The sequence below is a fragment of the Puma concolor genome, chromosome B4 (genome assembly GCF_028749965.1).
Source record: "Puma concolor isolate L17-30 chromosome B4, mPumCon1.1.hap2, whole genome shotgun sequence".
NCBI lineage: Eukaryota > Metazoa > Chordata > Mammalia > Carnivora > Felidae > Puma > Puma concolor.
Window position 1 is genome coordinate 81,674,310 of NC_141673.1, and position 17,082 is coordinate 81,691,391.

Consider the following 17,082-nt stretch of genomic DNA (forward strand, 5'->3'; position numbering starts at 1 on the left):
GGCAACTGAGCTACATGGCTTCTTTTGCTTCCAGCTGGACACCACCCCCCATTCCCTTCCATGCAACCACCCCCTTCCTCCCCCACAGCCCTTTTTCTCTCAGGATGTGACCTGTACTTTAATCCTTCTTGCTCCATTTTAATGCTTTGTATTTTTAGCTGTTTGGTCATTCACTAAAAGCAAGACTCACATAACTCAGTTGTTCATTTTATAAGGTATTCCACTCAGAGAACCAAGTTACTCATTTTAATACAGCTCTGAGATGTAACTAATATAAGAGTACATGTGAATTCATTGCATCTGATTCTCTTTTGAGGTTTATTAACACACCTTTCCATGTAAGTCCTTTTAAAAGAAATGGCATCTAAATAAAACCAGTTTGAAAAATGTATAGGAGGAGACTAGTTTAAGATATCAGAGGACTTATTATCTAAGTAGATGAAGGCAGATACAGTGACCTTGAACCTCTAGAACAATTACCAATCCTACCTTCCACCTTCCCTATTCATCCTACTACCATTGGTATAAACTGATATTGAACAGAAAATTGAAAAAAAAAAGTGAGTAGTATGTTATGCTATTTCATATTAAAGAAGGAATTGGGAAAGGAAAATCCAAACAATATTTATATAATTCAATTCTGTCAAAGTATGTAATTTGAAGATCTTTCAGGGGTTTGAAAGATTAAATATTATTTTCAGTATGCAGAGGAAATAACTTACTTGATACCTGGCAATTAAGCCTTTGCAAACTCACAGGTTGACATCTTTTATTTGATTTATACCAAACAGAGTAAAAGTTGAACAGACTTGAAAGAATATATTTTGCAAAGTAAGTACAATTCTAAGCAAACCTAATCTCCTTCCTAAGTATCCAACAATATTCTTCCAACTGCCTCCATTAAGAGGGATGAATGAAGAGGAAGCCCATACATTCTATTGTATTTCAGGACAGGGATTACATTTTTAATAGTGTTAAATAGAAAGTCTCAATAGTCATTTCAAAGGAAACACTGTTAGAAGAAGAAGAAGAAGAAGAAGAAGAAGAAGAAGAAGAAGAAGAAGAAGAAGAAGAAAAAGAAGAAGAAGAAGAAGAAGAAGAAGAAGAAGAAGAAGAAGAAGGAGGAGGAGGAGGAGGAGGAGAAGGAGGAGGAGGAGGAGGAGGAGGAGGAGGAGGAGGAGGAGGAGGAGGATGAGGGAGAGCTGAAAGAATACCTATTATGAACATGTTCTTGCTTCTAGCTGGCTGACTAACAATAGAAACACCATTTGGGATGTTCCCATGAAATAAGTACCAACATGATTTTTCCTTAGCAATGTGCATCCATGGATGAATCAAGTCATTTCAAGAAAGCAAGCAATTATTGCTACCTGTGGTATAATAAGAATAGCTATAGGACCATAAGTGTTAGGTCAACAAAGACCTTAGATTATCTCTAGTCCCCTACCTATTTTTTTTATAGGTGAAGATGCATGGGTAAAAGGGGCAAAGTAGCTTGCCCAAGGTCAAATAATTAGTGATAAACAACATCAGGACTAGAATTCCTCAATCAGTATTTTAGCTACCACGCCATACTGTTTTTCCTCCATCCTTCTATCTGTCCCTCTACTTAGCCATCCATTCAGTTTACTCTACAGGCCTTTGCAAAGCTTAACCAGAAGCAATGTCTGGCCCCAGTGAATCATTCTTCCCCCTGTGCATGGTACTGTGCAGTGTGACTTTGCTATTCCTCCCATCAGGAGGGACAGATTGTTTCCTTACTTGCTGAATCTGGACTGACCTTGCCATTTGCTTTGGTTTTATAAAAATGTGGCAGAATTGACATTATACAACCTTAGAGTCTGGACCTCAAGAGACCTTGCATCTTCTCTCCCCATCTTGCTGCTCTGAGACTGCTGTACAGGGAAGCCTGGCTAGGTCATGTCAAAGATGAGAAGCCATGAAGCAGAGAACCAATATACCTGAACCAACAATACCAGTCAACTTCTAGACATAGATATGAAGTCGAATAAAACCATCCAGTCCCCAGCTGATATGCCAAGTGACTACAAAGGCTTGAATGAGTTCAGCCAAAACCCTGTAGTGAAGAGACCGGACATCACAAATGAGCACTGCACAAATGACCCACAGAATCATGAGCAAGTAAAGAAGTGCTGCTTATAGTCTCCAAGTTTTGGGGTGGTTATGTAGCAATAGATAACTGATAGATACACTATGATAAGTACTAGATTCTAGAGAGATAGCCAAAGAGAGAGATGAGTAAGACAATCTTTGCCATCAAGGAACTAATGATGAATATAAACATAAAAGCCACCCTTTAAGAAATGAAGTGATAAATTTCATGCAAATTTTCTAAGTGAGAAATTATTAGGAGCTAAATCCAGGTATTGAAGTTATTCAGTAGGGTTTGATGACTGAATAGGTGGCTGAAGGAGTCTAGTATGATGTCTACCTGAGAACACCTGGTCGATATTGGTGACATTAGGCTGCAGAAAGCCTGAGGAGGAGTAGGTTTAGGGAAAAGGGGAGGAAGATAGGAGTTCAGATTTGACATGTTGACTTTGATAAGGAACCTAAAAGTATCAGGAAGAAGTTCAAGCCTATTTAACATCCAGGTAGAAATGGATATATGAGCCTGAATTTCTGGAGAGCAGACTGGATTAGAGAACAACCTTATAAATAATCTATAGCTACTAATAGTAGTTCAGTCACAGGTAGGGCTTAAGTTGATGAGAGAGAAGGTATCAGGTAAACTAGAGTGCAAGTAGAAACAGTTAGTGGGCCATTCTTCTAAGAAATGTTCTGGGGTCAAAAGGAAAGACATTGTGGGACAAACACATTAGGTCCAGGACAACTTTATTTTTTGTCTATTGTCAGACTTTAAGTAAGATTCCGTGCTTTTTCACCTTCTTCCCACAAAGAAGAACTACTACATAGAATATCAGCTAAATGTGTAAGAATTTGAGATTGAGCATGGGTAGTTATATCACTCAAGACATAACATTTCTTTCCAAAGATCTCTGTCTTTCTGAGTCACTCGTCAGATGACCAGCTGTTGAGTTCCATTCTCTCTTCCTAGACACTTCCCTTGCATGGCCCTTACATCTACCCCTCTTCCTTCTTAACCAGAGCAATTTAGCTCTGACCCTTTTCTCTCAGGACATCAGTCTACCTATAGGCCCCAGAGGCCCAGCCTCTGAGTGGGCTCACCAGGGCATTTACCACACAAAATACTTCATGGGGTTACTGCTAAGAGAAAAAAAAAAGATGGATTCATCTTGGTACCTACTGAAATGGGTTTCCAGAGAGTGTAGTGGAAAGAGAATAGATCAGGAGAAGGAAGCACAGTGCTATTATCAGTCTATGCGTTTAGGAAATAGATGATCACAAGTTCTGTTATCGTCTCAGCCCAGGATGATAGGGATGAAAGGTACAGTGGAATAAATTGGCCTCAAGGCTACAATATAAAATGAGGAACTTCCTGTAATTTGAAATTTAACTTAGAAACCATAAAAAATAACTAAAAATTAAAGATCTCCTTCATTTTTTAATTAGCATTGCACTCCTAAAAGGAAACCATATATTCAACCATTCTACTTTTTAATTAGCATTTCCTCTTACAGCGACAAATAAGACTACACAAATTGTTGAGAAAATAATTATCACTATTTTGTTTAGCTACTGTACCATATTGGAATTTCCAAAGATCTCTGACTCTATTTTCTATGCACTTTGTAAGACATACAAAACACTGGAATGAACTCTGAACTAGAAACTGCCCCTTATAGAATGAGAAAAATAATTTCTGTTATAGCAATTAATTCCAGTCCAAAAACAAAAAACAAAAAACCTCTGCTGAGGTGAGGATTAACAGAACAGCCAAATTCTCCATCTTTTACCCAGAGGAATAAATACTATTCCAATATGTACCCAAGGCATCTCAAGGGAAGTTTTGTGATGTTTTCATATTTTTCCAAACCACTTAAGAGCTTTGTGATGCAAACAAAAATGGTAATTTTGGCCGTCAATAAAAATAATACTCCAATAATGGGAGAACTGGCTAAAATAATTACACTAATTAGGATTAAGAAACTATGACACTTCAATCAACATTTTAGAGTCTGAGATAAAAAATAATTATAACAAGTCACATTTTTTCCCAAGAATTAATTAAACAAGGGGATGTGCACTATCATTAAGTAGTTTTCAAGTAGCTGCTCCTCTTAAGAGGTCCAGATCAATAGAGACACAAGTATTCATAAAACTTCAGATCCCAAGCAAGCTGTTTAGTTTTAGATGGTAGGAAGAGCATTTTTTAAAGACTTGAGAAGAAATTCAAATATTTTCAGAAGACCTGAAGCTCTCTCCACCTCCCAATATTTTCCACTCCATCTTTAGGCCTCATATTTGCTACTATCATTGCCATAAGAATGCCTGGGCCATCACATCCCCAGAAGACAACTTTATAGTTCTGAGAAGCTTCTATTCTCCATACCCTATAAGAACACCACATATGTGACTGGAAGTGCATAGAAGGTTCTTTCCCTCAAATACCTTGCATCTTCATGTCCTAGTAACTGAAATTTCACCATGAGAGATTTTATTCTTTGCTTTAAAACAAAACAAAAATGAAACAAAACACCTTTGTTCTCAATGAACAAATATTTACTGAGCACATACTAAGTTACATGCTTAGGTTTGTGGTATATGCCATGCAAGTTATAGGAAAATACAAGACAGGCTTGCTGTCCTCAAGGAGAAACATCCAAGCTGGGAAACCATGAAGACTACAGAGTCCATGGCAAAGGTCATTGTGGTGGTCTGTATGACCTATTGGTATGTGTGTCAGAAGAGAAAAGACACCATGGAATACAGAGAATTCCAGACAGGTAGGGGTGTGTGAAGCAGTGTAGGGGACACTCAAACACATGTCTCTTGCACTACAGTTCTGCCCAAGGCCAGAACTGCCACTGACCACAGCAGTCCCACAGTCAGAATGATTCACCTGGGAGAGTCAAATCTTTTTATTGAAAGATGCCCATGTCTCCCTGACCTCTGATCTTTTTCCTGTCTTCCACTACCCTCCACCCCCACCCCCAATTATACCACTTCTAGAAGTTGAGAGGGGAACAGAATTCAGGGAAGGCCGGCCTTGGGAGAAAAAACTGAATGTGTAGGTGGTCTCACAGGAACCTGGGACAAAGCCAGTTGGTTAGGAAAGCATTGAATGGATCCAAGCAGTAGATTTCTTTTAGGATTTTCTGAGTCAGCCCAGGATCAAAGGAGTACCCTCCACCTACTTTCTTCTTCTATCCCTGGGCATAGAGAGAAAGTGAATTTCACTACAAAAAAAAGTCGGGGGGGTGGTGAGGGAAGAAAGGGAATGGCTTTGGTACCAGTGGGGATATGGAGTAAGGAAGATGGCCCAGGCAGTCTCGCAGGTGCTCTCTACCCCAGCTAGAACATCTGTGGCCACCTCTGTAGTGCTGGCCTGGGCCGGAACAGGCAGCTCTCTAAGAGTTCATAAGTCTTTGTGGCTAGAGCTCAGTCCTGGGCTCATAATGTAGTGTGAAAATAAATAAAACAACACCTCAGTCTGTGGAAATTTAATAATGTGTTATATTTAAAGATAATATTAAAATAAAAACACAGTCCTCATTGTGGGTTCACCCTTCTCTTTTTAATGATACTATAAACTTAAATAGAAAAAGAGCTCTACCCTAGCTGCAAAATATGAAATGGGTGGAGTCAGAGAATCCTGTAAATACATTTTAAAATGTGTTTCTAAAACAGGTTCCCAGTTTATGGGTTTATTTTACCAACCTTCAGCTTGCTGATTTACAGATCGGCTCTGAGCAAACCCAAGAACAGGCCTCAAACTTGGCTCTGCTTTCCTAAGGGAAGGGGATCCAACTACAGGTGCTCACAGGTTGGGGGTGAAGGTGGTGGGAGTAAAGGTTCGTTAGGGGAGTCGATACAGGGTGCAGATTGATAGTAAAACTAAATCCCCAAATTAGAAGCTACTGAAAGCCCCAAATTATGGCTTCAAAGAAGTCTGATAAATGTATTCATTCATTTCCTTTTGTCTTGCAAACATAGGGGATGTTCTGGGCAGCATGTCATGGATATTATGAAGCCTGGCCTCTCTTTCTTCCATGGAATCAGTCAACATCTTCATTGTAATTCTATCTTTCCTAGATAGCATCTGCATCCATCGTTTCTTTCTGAATATGCCATCTACATAAGACCAGGAGGATGACGATTGTGAAGGCCCACGAGACAGTGACTACTTTGTACTCTGAGTTAGGAATGAGAAAATTACAGAAAAGATCAGTGATTCACATGCTCCTATCTCCACCTCCCGCCCCGACCACAAATGAAATACAGATCTCCTGCCTCCTGAAGAGGACTCATAGTACTTTCCCCAGAGCCTTTGCTCTTTCCCCATTTAAAATATCCTTCTTTCCCTCTGCTCAAGTCTTTTCTCCTCCTTGAGCTCAAAGCCTCACCAACCACCCAGCCTAGGGTGAATGCTTTCTCCTTCAAACCCTCACACCATGACCCCTGCTATGCCCATGTCACATCTACCACAAATTACTAACGTTGTCGGAGATGGGTTATATTACATGGATTTCTGGGGGCACCTGGGTGGCTCAGTTAGTTAAGCATCCAGCTTCAGCTCAGGTCACAATCTCATGGTACATGGGTTCAAGGCCCATGTCAGGCTCTGTGCTGACAGCTCAGAGCTTGGAGGCTGCTTCGAGTTCTGTGTCTCCCTCTCTCTCTTCCTCTCCCCACCCCCACTTGCTCTCTTTCTCGCTCTCTCAATAATAAATAAATACTTAAAAAAAAATAAATGGATTTCTGGGCTTCTGAAACTTTAGTTTGCAAAAGATCTACCTACCTAAGAAGCATAGTATACCTGTAGAGTTCTGCAGATTTTCTATGGTGGAATCTAGGAATGCACATGTTTAATCAGTTTCCCTAGTGATTCTGGTGCAGTTAGTCCAGAATCAAAGTACCCTGTGAGAGACACTGTCCTAGACACACACATACACACACACACACACACCAGAGTAACCATCCTTGGAATTTTCTCACACCATTAGTAAACAAATAAAAAATGAAACACTTTCATAATATCCACTTAAAAGGAAGGGGGAAAAAGTCTACTATGGAGACCAGCATTTTAAAGCATTTCTTCGTTTACTAATTTTATAATTACTAGCATAATAAACATCTCTAACAAAAAGGGTAGTATCTTCATCTGCTTACACCACTCAATCTCTTTTCACTAAACCTTGTTATTCCATAATCTAACCCAGAACATTAAAATGAAACCTTTTGCCTTTAGAGGGATAAACCAGAAGCTTCTCACTATCTAGAGACACTATCTAGAGTCCTCCCTGAGGACTGAAAAATTTTGGAGAAAGATATTCTGATCATAGACTCTCTTCCCATTCCTCAAAAATCATTATAGCATTATAGTATCATGGGGATAGTAAAAGACGACTTCCATGCTAGAATGTAAAGGTTTGATACTCAGATAAAAATGTGAGCCAAACAACCCTAAAACAAATATTATGAGACTTGATGGGAGGGATGCTCATTTTGCCTTCCTTGTGATTCCATGTGGAAGGAGGGACCTTACTTGACAACAGTTCTGACAACTCCCTGCTCACTCATACTTCTACTCCTTTGGAGAAGACCCTGGTGACATCTGTTGGGTCTGTTCCACTCTCCATGTGCAATTAATGGGATGAGTGGGTCATGTCCCCCTACATGGGCAGCCTGCAGGACTCCCTATAGTCCCACAGTGCTGGAACCAGTTAGCTGGACACTTCAGTCAGGAGCGGTATGGGAACAAGCCCATTTAGCCATACATCTAAAGCTGCTTGTCCATTTAGCTTCTCAGTAGTAAGGCCACATGTTATCTCTCTCAAGACTCCTGAGTCCTATTTCTCAACCACATAATGAAAGAAATAACAATCAAGAGAGGTCATTCCACTACTGTATTCACTACAAACAATTATTAGTGTTTCTGGAAGCCCCAGTCAGTTCTGCATCTGACTTCTGTGGCTTTATCTTACCTGATAATAGGAATGTCCCAGGTTATAGTCTGTTTTCTTAACCAGATTCTAGGTTCTTAAGGACATGAACCAGGGGCCCTTGGGTGGCTCAGTTGGTTAAGCATCGACTCTTGGTTTCAGCTCAGGTTATGATCTCACAGTTTGTGGGATTGAGTTCCACATTGGACTCTGTGCTGACAGCATGGAGCCTGCTTAAGATTCTCTCTCTCCCTCTCTCTGTCCCTCCCCTGCTCATGCTCTCTCTGTCTCTCAAAACAAATACATAAACCTTGAAAAAATTGTTTTTAAAAAGGACCTGAACTGGATATTATTCATATTTGTATCCCCAGAAGTTAGTACATAGTCAGAACCAACTTCATGGGACCTGTCACACAGGGAACTGAGTTTGGTTCCATGCTCTTCATTGCCATCCTGCCTTCTTCATAATTTTTGAACTAGGTCCCTATATTTTAATTTTGCAACAAAGCCCTTTAAATTATGTGTCCTGTCCTGGTTGTAGTAAACACCCAGTATTGCATATTAAGATAAAAGACAACACAGTTTCAAGGACTGACTCCTGATTCTGCTACCTGTGACTTTGGCAAAGTTCTTTAACTTCCCTAATCCTCAGTCTCTTCATCCCTAAAATTGAAATAAGCATAGAAATAGTAATAATAATAGTTATAATGGAAATTAAATTAGATGCTCCAGGTTGGGTGCTTGCTCCAGTGACTGACACTTAATAAAGTCTCAACAAATATTCAGTACTCCACTTACTACTGCTTCTACCACAACTAATTCACATGTTGCTACCGCTAACATATAAATCACTTGGACCCCAAGGAAAAGATACTGACATGGGCACAGAATGAACATATTCAGGAATGTTCTGTGCTTGTGTGGGTTCTAGCTCCTCAACTTTTTCCTGCTGTTAAAAAACTTCTGAGAGAACAGAGGGGTGCCTAGCTGGCTCAGATGGAAGAGCATGGGACTCTTGATCTTGGGCCCCACATGAGGTGTGGACATTACTAAATAAATAAACCAACAAATAAACAGACTTTAAGAAACCTCTGAGAAAACTGAAACTACCCTTTCACCTTTTAAGAAACAAGACACAGCCAAAAGCATTGGCAATTCCCACAAGCAGTAATAGTTAAACTAGTTCTCTTGGAAGATTTTTGCTATTGTTCCACATTCCTCCCTCTCATCCCACCGAGTGAACATTTACATTCTCTTGCCCTTTATCTCATCTAAAAAACAAAAGGGGGGGAAGGGTCTTTAACAAGCCCCTGGTAGAGTGGGAGGGGGCAGGCATAGAGAATGGGACTTCCCTAGGGAAGATGGCAGAAATAAGAAAGCAAGTCCTGTGAGGCAGTGTACACCTCCATTAATTTAGGGACAACTCTTTTCTTGGTAACTTAGTCTTTTTCTAGCTTTTTAAAAATTTTCAATATATTTAACTCCCAGAGGAGTCATGTCAGTTGAAGTATGTTTTCTTAGAATGTTGTCAACTTGTCACTTCCCTGCTAATGCCCCTGTACTTTTCTAAGTTTGTTGGGTAGCTTTGAGTCTGTATTGCTCCTTGGCCAACTGGATCAGGTGGACTTCCAGGATGACTAGAATCAAGGTTTTTCTTCAGAAGTGGTTGCTTAAAAATCTTTACTCTGAAGCTAATGAGACATCATTATTTCTCCCTCTTGGTTTTGGAAGAGCAGAGGATTTCAAAAATATATGACATAAGTCTTTTGGAAGCTACCACGTAACTTTAGAGTTCAAATCTTGGTTCTTAAATATATTTTATCTGTAATCTAGACTTAGTTTACCTGCATTCCTCCTCAGTCCCCTAACCTCCAATGACTCATGATGGTTCACAGAGCATAGATTTTTTTTTTTAATAGGCAAAGGGCACTCACCTTCTCCTTCTGAATTGAGGACAATGATCTCTAGTTCTTCCTTCCTGAAAAATCTACAACCAAATCCTCATTTTCATAAAGTTTAGGTTTTCCTCCTCTCTTCTCTCTTCAAGAACTCTTAAGGCAAGGTAGCAAGAGCAATAAGGTACACTGAAGCCTTGTAGAAAGATGATATCTGTTCATAACTATTGCTTTTCTAGAGCACCAGAGACAATTGTTAATTTCACTGAATCTATATTTCTCAACATTCAACACCATCTATATTATAATTTCTCTCCTTTTTTTGACTACATGCAAAGGTACCTATATTCTCATTTTTCAGTGCTCTCAATCTAATGGACACTTAGTTAATTATGGTTTAATTATAATGTATACTTGAAAACATTTCCAGATTCTTTTTGTGACTTTAAGGCCTTCCTGAGTAAAAATATTTAAGGGTAAGAATAAGACTATATTCTAAATACTGTTAAAAAAAACAACCCAGCCAAGTTACCAGGTGTCCAGAGTATCCATCGGATGGTGGTCATGAATCTTTGTCCACAAAATCAGCTGTGAAAGAGATGTAACTTCTTGTATTTTTCTATAACCGAACTTAATTTTAATTATAAACTCTCATGCTTCAGGCAGGAGAAGCTGAAGCCCAATCAATTTAGGCCTGTCATTCTCTTCCTGGAGTTGTTTCTAATTTCTCAGAAGTCTTATGTGGTGCCAAAGCCTGAGAGGGGTGTCATTTTATTAGCATCATTTCTTATCCATGATGACAGTTATCCTACTGCCTTGTTTCTATCTGGTCTTTGATTCCCTGTCCACACAGGTCACTGCTTAGTTGTTCTCCCTTCCTATCTACAAGGCTCCTCCATGTCTCTGTGCTCAATCTGTCTGTCTGTCTATAACTGTAAATATGTCTGTCTGTTTCTGTCATTTTCGGGTAATATCCATGCTTCTCCCTTTCTAGGGCTTGGGATCCTGCTGTATCTCTTACAAAAGGATGAGCTACAGAAAACCCAGTGGGACAATGAATAGGCCATCACTGTGTCTGAGCTGCTCCTGGAAAGTTCCAGGAATGTGGAAATTCTGTGAAGCCATCTCAATTCCATCAGCCTGGACAAAACTCCCTAGCAGACTTTCTATTTGTCACCTTCTTCAGTTCCTCTGGGGAAAGAGAACCCAGGCCTCCACTGCTTTCAAACCCCCAGAATCAACTCCCAGAATCAACTTGAATTTCAGTTGGTTCCTACTTTGAACCTGAGAGAGAGAGGCAGGAGCCTTTCTTTCTCAAAGACCCACGCTGTCTGTTCACTTTCTGCTTCCACTATAAGTTCCCCCCACTCCCTTGCATAGGGACTCTGCTCATGTGTGTACTTGTAGGAGAATGCCACAGGAATCTGCTCTCTGTGTCATGATCTTTTCCCCAAATCTATTTCATTTCCTCTGCATGCAGCTTTCCTTTCCCCTCAAGGACCTAGATAGACTTTGAAACTTAAAACCCAGGAAAAAAAAGTTCTTGTTCTCTTTCAGTTTTGTCATCCCACTATTGAAGCAGTTATTACAGAGCACCAGCAACTTCCTGAATGAAAGTAGAAATCTCTAGAGCTGTGCCATCCAGTATGGTAGCTAAGGGCCACAGGAAGCTTTTGAGTACTTGCGATGTGGCTAACCCAAACTGAGATGTGGAAAGTACACACTGAATTTCAAAGACTTAAAAAAAAATGTACAGTATCTTGTTAATCATTTTTTCTGTTAATACCATGTTGAAGTGATAATATTTTGGATATATTTGTTAAACAAAATTACTATTGAAATTGATTTTACCTGTTTCTTTTTACTTTTTTAATGTGGCTACTAGAAAATTTTAAATTATATATGTGGCTTGCATCTGTGCCTTACATTATATTTATATTGGATGGCACTGCTCTAACAGAATAAGTAATGGGAACCAAAAATAAATAAGTCAATATTTTAAAACTATTATCACACATCTGCAGCATATCCTGCCCAAATGTGCCATTTAACAAACACTCTGAAATTTAACAATTACTGAATATGTTTTATGTACCACATCTGCACAATAAAGTGAGGAAATAAAGGTGAATACTACGTTATCATTTCCATCAAGGAATTCAATTTGGTAGGACAGACTTGTGAGTATGTCACTAATTACCAAAAATGAGATGTGACAAGTTCAGAGTGGGGGCATTATTTCTTCTTTCTGGGTAGAATGGGGACAGGTGAGGTGAAAGACAGACCCTTCAGAGGAGTTGCCATCTGAAATGGATAGACCCTCGTGTGGAGAGGGCATTCCAGACAGAGAGAACTGCACAGAAGAGTCAATGTATTCAAGAGATAAGGAAAAGCTTAGTGTGGTTGCAGACAATCTGGGTCAGAAAAGAAGAATCTGGAAGCCTTGACTGGGATCAGATTATGAAAGTTATCAAATGCCTAGCTGTGGGTATTGGATTTTATCTTCTAAGGGAACAGGGACCCATTAAAGAATTTTAAGCAGAAAAGTAGCATGGTTAGATTGGAATTTTAGAAAAAATAGCTTTGGCAGAGAGTGGACTATAAAATAAAATGGAGAAAGACAAGAGGCTAGCAGGTAGGTGGGGTCAGGTTCTTACCACTACACTTGCTGTGACTTTGGGAAAGACTGATTCCATAGCAGATCCATTTGGTCTAATCATTGCTCAAACTTGAAAATAAAGGTTTAAAAAAAAATCACTTTTCTCAAAATCCTAGTTAAAACAGAACTCTTCTAGTCTTCTATTCAAGGCTAGCTTGGTGACATTCTACTTCTGGTTGCTCAGTAATCAAATGCCCAGGAAAAACTCCGCCTATTCCTAGAGAACACTCGGTCCACTTATGACTTCAATTGGTTATATGCAGTTAACTCTTGAATTTTCTTAGTTCCATTTTCAGGGTTGATATAAAAGAGCCATGGATAAGGGTGAGGTATGTATGAAACTGAGTCTCCTGCATGCTCTGGGGAGTTGAGCAGGGTGTGCATTCTCTCTTAACTGGTCCAAAAGTGATCCAATCAGCTCATCCCTCCACCCCATAAAATTGGCTTCTTCCTAATCACAAGGCACAATGAAGGAGCAAATATCAGCCTCACTCTACCCCATAGAGAAACAACAGCTGATCAATGCAGTTAGGGAAGAAAAGAGAGCCTGGAACCATTATTTAATACTCTTAATTTGCATCTTTGCCTGGGTTGATGGGTGAACCTAGGGGAATACATCAAGTTCTTAAAAAAAAAAAAGTATCCTTTCTGAATATGCTGATTTGTTAGTCAGGTAGATGTGAATTCATTCTCTGGAGTTAACTGAAAGCATTATTGACAGCAGTAGAATACATCCATCTGAAACAATGTTTAGAAATCAAAACAAAATTTTGGCTCTTCCAATGTGAGATGCCTCTCAGTTCTCCTGAAGCTAAATAACAAATAATCATAAATCAGTCTTATTGCATTACCTTACTATTATGAACAGCATGGTGTCCTCTAAGGATACAATTTAAATGATGGGAGTGATTATATGACAGCTGACTCAGAGTTTAAATATTTTTTCCCAGTAAATGTCTCTGAAAATTTTACAGTATGAATCAGGAGATTCTTGAGGATAACCCTTGCATCCAGGTAAGTCTGAGATTAATAAATGGTATGCCCAAACCTGTGTTTAAAGGGGCATTTCTACCTACTTCCTACATTTAGCTGGTCAGAGGAATGGATGGTTTTGGCCCTCTGGTTCTTGGGTGAAAAAGAAAGGAAGGAAGGAAGGAAGGAAGGAAGGAAGGAAGGAAGGAAGGAAGGAAAGAAGGAAGGAAGGAAGGAAATAATTTAGAACAAATTTGAAAGTAAATGGGTATCAGTAAATAATAAGTGATCCTAAGAGTTAAAAATTTTTTTAATTGGTATGACCAAAATCCAAAATGCAGGTCCCGTAGTCCCAGGTGGGTGTGCAATCATGGTGTTTACCTCACTACCCCTCTACAAAGGAACATGTAAGCTATTCTAAAAGCAAATAAATACCTTAACATATTTTTGGAGGTAGAACATAAATCAAGAACAAACTTGCTCAAGTTGACCTAGACTTAAAAACTTTTTCAATTATATGGTGTGACTAAGCCTGCTAACTGCTTAATTTTTACACAGTCTTGTCAAGAATCTAACTTAGAGCAGTGAACTATAGCAATTTAGCATGATGGTCAGGTTTGTTAGCAAGAGAATAGGCCTCGGAGGAAATCAGAAAAGGACAATCAAGCATAGACAAACCCAACAGCTTTTAAAATAAGCATCTTGGCTGATATACCTCTAAGATGCCCTCTTTTGTTTTAAATGGGAAATAATTTATTAAGCAAATGAAATACGCTTCGTTGTCCTGACTTATTTCAAATATTTTTCTTTGATGTATTTTAAGTAGCCAAAAAGTTTTCAGAGATTTTTAAAAAGTAAATATTGATATCTCTGTTTTCTTTTTCTTTTTTTTTCTTTTTAACTAAAATACTTAGTTTAAATTCTGGGAGATTTTCAGAGAGTCCTAGATTGGAGTGTTAACAGTAACAGAGATCTTGAATGCATGGCAATAAAGCAATAAAGAACCTTCTTTTCTTCTCTACTTAAGCCATATTTGAGACCATCACAGATTCTCTTACTACATTCAAAAGACATAGAATTAATGTGTGTAAAACACAATCCTTAATGTCAACCAAAATCCTATTTCTTGATGATACACATTTGGAAATCATTTCATACTTTTGTTGTGGAATCTCCCATTTATTTTTCAGGCATAGGGTTTGCCTGAATTAAAACCACTTCAAGCTTTATAATCTCTGTAGATCATTGTTTTGTTAGGACATACCATGCTGGTTTCATCAACCTGATCAAATCTTTGCCTTCAGGCAGACATCTGCAGTTGTTGGCCTCCAGGTGCTTGAGAGTCCCTGTACTTCAAGACACTCCCCCTAAAGAAAAAAAAAGAAGAAAAACCTCCAGGAAGTCTGCAGGTGCAAGTGTGTTTTAGGGGAAGTTAATGATGGATTGCCCTTTTATGTCGTATATTCAAATAGGCAGTTATGTGTTTGCACTGATGTAGTTCTGACCTTAAGTACCCAAAACATGAACTCAGAGCCTCTTCTTGGTCCTTGTGATGAATTTCCCCTCTCTTTTGGCCAAAATGTGTATCTTTAAGAGTACTGACTAAAGTACTGAGGAAATGAATTTTCTCGGGGGGGGGGGAAACATCTAAAGAATCTCTGTACTATTGCTACTAGAGAGAATAAACTCATAGATACCATTGCCTTCATTGCTTTGGGAATTTATCTATGACAAAGACAAGATTTGCAGGGCTGTTTTGCTCCAAAACCAGAAGACAATGCGAAGTAGATGGCTTATGTCCAAGACCACAGATGCCCAAAGGCACAGATTGCCACATGCTTCTCTGCAAGTTTTTGTTCTTTATCCTTTTGGTTATTTTCTTCCTTATCTCCTGGTTCAGGAATTTAAATTATTAGTAGACACTCTTATCCTTAATCATTGTATACCCAATATCCTTACTCCCAACAATTAATAGAAATAGGACTCAACCTCCAAACATGGACAAAGTTGAACTACCTCTATCAAGTCAAAGGAAAAGGCCACTTGGCTATTGAAAAAATATTTAAGTAGCTAAAAAACATATGGACCATGTTCACTTAAGAAATATTTGTCTCAGTGTTTCTGTGTTGCAGTCACTAAGTGTGAATAACTCCAGAGCCACTTTCACCCCAGAAGATTCTACAAATAATTGTCCAGCGAAAAGAATCAGAAGGAGTGTCACTTGAAATATCAACTCTCAATACAAGATCACAACCAATTGAACAGTGGTATAGATTTGGATTCATCATTTCCCTGAAAAAGAATGACACATCTTTCCACTTAGATGGAGGAATGACCAGAAGGAGATACTGATAGATGGAAAATGGCTTTGCTGGCTGTTAGCTAATGAGGAGGGTGATATGAATTGAAACATAACTTGCAAAACTGCACATGTCACAAAACAGATAAACTGTATCAAAATATGAAGACAAAATATCTAAGCTCAACCTCTCTTAACTCCAGCTCATTCAGACCCCATTGCTTTAATAGTGATTCCAGATAGATTCGTATGTTCTAAAGATAAGACCATGGAATATTCTAGTACCTCACCTAGTTTTCAAATTCTTAAGCTATCCCTACTAAGACCTTCCTATGACTGACTCCTGTCCTCCAAACCCTTAAGTACCCTTCCTTAATTTCCCCTTTTCAGGTGCCTTACTGTTCCCTTGATGTGCATTTCCCTTCCTTCAGCAACTAATGAAACCTAACTTTGTCCAACTAAGTGATGATTCTTTAGTCAGTGGGTTTTAACCTAACCTTGTCCAACTAAGTGATGATTCTTTAGTCAGTGGGTTTTAACCTAAGTAAACATGGAAGGGAGTACACTACAGTATTATGGTTAAGAGCATAGACTCTAGAACCAAATTGCCTAGATTTGAATCCCATTCTACTGCTCATTGGCTGAGTGACCTTGGGCAAGTTACTTAACTTCTCTATACTTCAGTTTCCTCATCTGTTAACTGGGGATAATAATTGGATCTACTACATAAGTCTGTTGTGAAGATTAAATGAGCTAACATATATAAAGTGCTTATAAATTATACGTGGCATAGAGTAAATTGCTGCTGTTACCACCAGAGGTAAAACAAGGGTTTGGTAATTACTTGGGGAATGTAAATCAAAACCACAATGAGATATCACCTCACACCTGTTAGAATGTCTATTATCAAAAGATAAGAAATAACAAGTGTTGGTGAGAATGTGGAGAAAAGAGAATCCTGGTTCACTGTTGGTGGGAATATAAATTGGTGCAGCCACCATGGAAAACAGTATGGAGGTTCCTCAAAAAATTGAAAATAGAACTGCCATATAATCCAGCAATTACAGTTCTGGGTATTTATCCAAAGGAAATGAAAACACTAACTTGAAAAGATATATGTATCATCATGTTCATTGCAGCATTGTTTATAATAGCCAAGACATGGAAGTAACCTAAGTGTCCATGAATAATAAATTAATGGATAAATTT